The sequence below is a fragment of the Triticum aestivum genome, chromosome 2A, assembly GCF_018294505.1.
Source record: "Triticum aestivum cultivar Chinese Spring chromosome 2A, IWGSC CS RefSeq v2.1, whole genome shotgun sequence".
Taxonomy (NCBI): Eukaryota; Viridiplantae; Streptophyta; class Magnoliopsida; order Poales; family Poaceae; genus Triticum; species Triticum aestivum.
In genome coordinates, this window is record NC_057797.1 from 20,610,188 (window position 1) to 20,615,922 (window position 5,735).

General features: G+C 44.8%; 1 pseudogene; it reads right to left on the reverse strand.

The window, feature by feature from the left end:
* Nucleotides 1–1,349: 1,349 nt before the first annotated feature.
* LOC123187105 (uncharacterized) lies at nucleotides 1,350–5,071 on the reverse strand (annotated as a pseudogene).
* Nucleotides 5,072–5,735: the final 664 nt, after the last annotated feature.

Genomic DNA, 5,735 nt, shown 5'->3' on the forward strand with positions numbered 1-5,735 from the left:
GCTGAGATATCATCTTCTCCAAAGAATTGGAAGGAGTAAGGCGAAGATTAAAGGATGCTAGCGGACCCTACTAGCAATTCCTCCAGAGGCGCACTGAGAGAAGATGGTAAACTAACTGAGTCCTGATCTATGGTGATTGCTTGTCACTAATAAAGAATCCTAAGAAAAGCCAGGGTGAAAAAAGACGTGAGTTTGGCTTAGCATTTGGTCTTCTAGATCCACGATGTGAAGGCCGGCAGGTGCTTCGACATGGTCCAAGTTGCTGCGGTAGAGTTTAGATGCAAAGAAGCCACCACCACATACGGGGAGCTCCAACTATCATGATCGGCGCGACTTATCTGAATTTGTTGCAGAAACTGTCTTTGCTCACTGAAGTCTGAATGCATTGAAATGCGGTGAAAACACTTGTTGGTGGTTGCCTGTGGAGGTGTCGCATGGTAGCTAATTGAAACGATTTTTTCCACTCATTTCAGTGCCATGGATAAATAGAAGGGATTCTGCTTCTACTTACTTGCCATGTATGGTTAACATCTTTAGTCTTGCTAGTGTAAGCCAAATTTGCTACAGCCAATAGGGCCCTGCATTAATCAGTTAACCGCTTGTCGCCTACATATTATCTAGTGAGTCTAATTCTAGCTAGTAAAAAGGAACGGTTTCCATCCAGTAACAACCAGTCAAGGATTTTACAAAGCTTATATGATCAGCGCAAAACAAAACATAAATTCGCAGTTTATTACATATCACACACACAAATCACCATTTGCATACAAGTGGGTGGAATTGTTTCGCATTACAGTAATCAGTCCATAGCTGACAAATCACACACTGCAACACACAAACGGAGAGCTACAGCAGGAGCAGGCAGGGTGCTCATGCCACCCAAGCTGAATGCCCTCTCTTATTTATTTGTCTCTGGCTCAAAGCTTGTGCCAAACAAACCGAATCAAGCCAAACCAAACCAAAGCAAATCAAGCCAAGCCAAACCAAAGCAAATCAAACTGAACTGGAAGACGCACCGTCACATCATGGATTTGCAGGTGCACATTTCACACGGACTAGTAGAGCAGCATCAAGTAAGGCAACAACCCACACAAACGTGTACACTCCAGAGAAAGCTTCAGCTAATTAAGCGCCGTAGCACCATAGGGTCAATGTGCCTGTACTGTAGCGCTCAATTCATGGAAGGAATGGTTTACCTACAATGAAGCATAACAAATCGTTGATGAGAAGAATGATTCCCTAAACACACATAGTATAAGAACTAGACTGGTACAGATAGAATGGTAAACGTAAGTTGGCTAGCTCACTAAGTAAGTTACTGATGAAAGGAGACAGGGACCAAACATAGCTCACCTGAGGACGGTGCATCTTGGCAGGTGGGCCTTGTAATATCGCGAGTGGCGTGGTTCATAGAGCGAAGGGGCGTGGTTCGCCTCTAGACCGTCCCACTTTAGGTTGTCCCACCAGTCCTTCTCGCAGTCCACCTTGGGCCGCTTGGTGGTGCTGCTACTGACAGATGGCAAGCGTGTAAGGCCCCAGCAACCCCTGATTCTGATGGTCTCAAGGTTGGGCGCTGACATCCTGCTCCCACAGATGCTCTGTAGAGTGTAGAGCTGGTACAGGTGGATCCTTCTTAGGTTGGGAAATCTTATAATTTCCTGCTTCTGTTGGCGCTTAGGGTCCAAAGGGAAGACTTCCTTCAGATCACCACATTACACGATCTCGAGCGTCTCCAGGCTAGGCAGGGTGTCCATATGCTCAGACAAGGGAAGCACATGTATGAGCCTGGGGCAATAGTCCAGGTGCAATAATGCTAGGTCTTCGAAGGATCTTCCACTTGGTTGGTATGTTGTATTCCAGTTCCAGATGTAGCACGCCATAGGGAGCTGGGATGCCCAGAATGTAGACAGGGACCAAAAGGTGATCTGATCACTACTTAGTTGGGGAGTGGCAAAGATAGAGAATAGCTTGGGGCACCTCTCTACTCTGCACCATTTGAGCCAGCGCCAATCTGTAGCTTGTGGGCATGGAATGCAAGTGGTGGACGAGCTGTCATGCACATACAACAACTGTGCATTATCACACATCAAAACAGGGGCTAAAGCAACACTCGTACTAATCCTCCGAGTGTTGTGTTGTTCCTGTAGCGATCCACACTCCATCTTCTCTTCATCTTGCATGTGGAAGTACCAGTCTTGAGGAAGTGGAGTAGGAGTAGGTGGACAAGCCCACATCCAGCTGATCGCACCTTCGATAGCATTGACAGCTTGCAGTTCTTCTTGAAAGACATCACTTGCATATAAGTATTGAGCAAAACTGCTGCTGGCTCCCGATACCTTGAGCAACTTCACGGCGACCAACAGCAGCTCCACTGGCAGGAGATGAATCAATCTCCATGTATACATAGTTTTCCCTAATTTCTTTCTGAAAGGGCAGAAGCGACCACATGAGCCTTGCATCCGCAACAGATATGTTCCAATTGAAGTCAAAAGATGCAATTCGCCTGGTGCCTAATGGTGAAGCCCCAAATATAAGGATAGATGATGATCCTGCAGTAGGACTAGCCTCCTTGATCTTCTCTTCCCAATTATTCTGGCTAGGTGATGCAGATTGGACGGTGCTGATTTGCAACTTCTCCAAAACCCATGTCATTTTATCTTCTGGTGGCCATAATATTGCACGGAGCTTCTCGCAGTCCAGCAGCATGAGATGCTTGAGGTATGGAGCTTCCACTTCTCTGAGGTCAAGGGTTTTCACTGTTGTGCCCGAGAGGTCCAGCTCCTCCAGGTTCCCCAAATTTCCCCTGAGAAGTACACTCTTCAACTGAGAACAACCCCGGAAGGAGATGCTAGATATCTTGGCAGGAGTTGCAGCTTTGTTGACGAAGCTAAATGACTCAAGCAATGGAGGCAGGACGTTGTTGATGTAGCTAGGTATTGTAACACTGTTTGTACTGGACATATTGGGGAACTGTGCTTGATTACTTGTGTCTTCGTTCTCCATACAGACCGGATCAGCTACTGTTACGCGAAGTACTACAAGGCTTGGTCTGCCGCCACACAAATCACTTATGCTCCCATGCTTGACTCCTTCCACATTCAGCTCCCTGAGGTCGACCATCAACCTCTTCATCTTTTCCGACAGTAGCCAGTACCATTCTGTATACCTCAAATCCATCACCCATAGCTTCTGGAAACATGACATGTCTTCATTCCGGCTTGGATGCTCATCATCATCTGTGATATTTGTGCAATGGTCCAAATGGAGCAATCTTAGTTGGGCACAATGGACGAAGGGAGGAGATGCAAAACTGAAGGTGCAATGAGACAGATGTAACACACGTAGCTTGCTGCTTTGTGAATGTTGGAAGATGCCAACTGGCAATATTGATGTTGTATTTGTTGATAGTTCATCTGCAGAAAGGAAGAACGATGTGACCTGAGGAGGCAACACATGAGTGTTATCATTTCGCAGTTCTTTGTGGGTGGTGAAATTCCAGCGGTTAACATGTGAATCATTCAATACATCTAGCAAAAAAGCTGCAGCCTCATCAGATCGTATAACAGATGAATCCAATTCCAAGCTCATGTTTCTCTTCAGAGAATTGCCAATCTCCCATGCCGATCTATTGTTTTGGCCCTCTATAATACCATCACAGATCCAATAGTTTGGTGCATGTGTCCGCAAGTCCATAGCAACCAGTGCCTGGTATATGAAGCACTCCATGACTATCTTGTGGTTTATGTTGTCCGGCTGAGAAATCCCCGTGCACTTGGCAACCTGCAAAGCCTCTTCATGCAGTAGATCTCGCACTTCCTCATCTTCAAATTCAGGAGAAGCAGATAAGCGAACATCTGTCTGACTCTTCATCTTTTCCTTTTCCCCTTCTTCTAGTATGACATTGCTCCGAAACCTCCCGTGCCAGGTCCACAATACCTTGTTACTCAAAAGTGATATTACTGGGATGCCACACTCATACAAATCAATGTATCTGTTGCTTCCGTTGTGAAAAACCACCACAAATCTACTGTTATAAAGCTTTCTGAATATTTCTATTCTAATATCTGCTATCACCCCTCTGGAACCTTGATCCATACCATTGAAATCGTCCTCCTCCTCGCACCGATCAAAGATGGCCATCACTGAACGTGGAAGCTCTAACTCCTCCGCGATTGCCTTTTGCAGGGCTCTCATGCTTTTCCACACGAAGCAGTCCACATGGATAACCTTATCAAACTTGTTCGATCTTGTTGATGATTTCAGGCGTTGGGCTACCAGATTGAGAATTGAGGATGCTCCCAATCCTTTTGAGCCCTTGAAGTAGATCACATTTCCTTTGCTTGTATCCTCCAAAACACCGATTATCTCTCTTGCTGCAGCATCGACGTTTGTTGCATGGATCCTTATCTTCTGCAGTATTCAACAATAATAACACCAAATGAGGTTCGCAATTTTTAGCTTTATTTCTGAAACTCTTTACAAGGCGCATCATAATTATAAGAAGTCCATAAATCAATTAAGACATAACTTATTAACACAAATAAAAGCAAGGATCAAGTGGTGCATATAAAAACATGCGAGTGAGGATAATTAAGTGGTGCATATTCTTGAGTCTTGACTATACTACCACTAAATAGCCAAAGGTCCGAAGTAGGACACAAATCTGCAGCATTAATCACTGAAGATCAAGGTGTGTGCTGGATTACCTCTGGAGGCATGATGAATCAGACCGATCTTATTCTTCGGATATGATCTAGTTCTCGCTTAGCGACAAGGCCAGCAGCTACACGTCAAAAAAGAAGGCCAGCAGCTCCATGTCAAACGATGTGCGGGAGCAAATTCCTTCCTTTCCTACACATTTGAACAAGTTAACATCATTTCTTGTTAAAGAATTAGTGACTCGTACAGATTTGGCAAAGGAATTAACTAATATTGGGGTTGGTACCTTGATTAATTCCGGCGCTGGCAGAAGCCTGGATAAATCAATGAGGTGGACAAGGGAACTGGAAGTTGCATGGAGACATATGCCTTGCGTAGAAGGAATGTGGATGTAGCTTCGCTAGCTCGTACAGGAAACGGGGCATGCATATGCAATTATGCATACACATATGCTGTCATTCCTTGCGCCTGCTTTGCCCGCTTTTTCTTTGTGCTTTACCTCTCTAAATAAAAGCTGTGAATTCCATGCTTCCCACCCACCACATCCATCATTAGATTCTTTGCTTGATGTGTTTAAAGATACACAGGGAAATAGTAAAGGTAAAGATAAAAATGGACTGCTACTCTGTTGCCTGTCATCCCGTCAGTAGACCAAGTTATGCATCAGGCTGTATCTCGTCAGTCTTGAGTAACAGAAAATGACGCTTTTGGCCACTGAGACTACGTCTGAAACATAAATCTAATTAACTAATTTATATTTGCATATACTCCTACACCATTTTCATGCCAAAAATTTGCATTTTGGACCGCATAGTTTTACCACAGCTGTAACTTGCGCTGCAGATTTTTGTAAAAGAAAAAACGTCAAACCGGACCAGGTACCGTCGTTGTAAAATTCAAACCGCACAAGGTAATAAAAAACCGAGCCAGTTCAGTGGTGCGGACCCACATGTATGTCTGCTTCCATGTTGAGGCCGCCTCATTACTTTGCCACGTCAGGGCAAGCTCACTCAAGTCAAGCCTATGTCTGTTGATCTGAAGTTCTGAACCATGTCCTGAGTGTCGTGGTCAATATT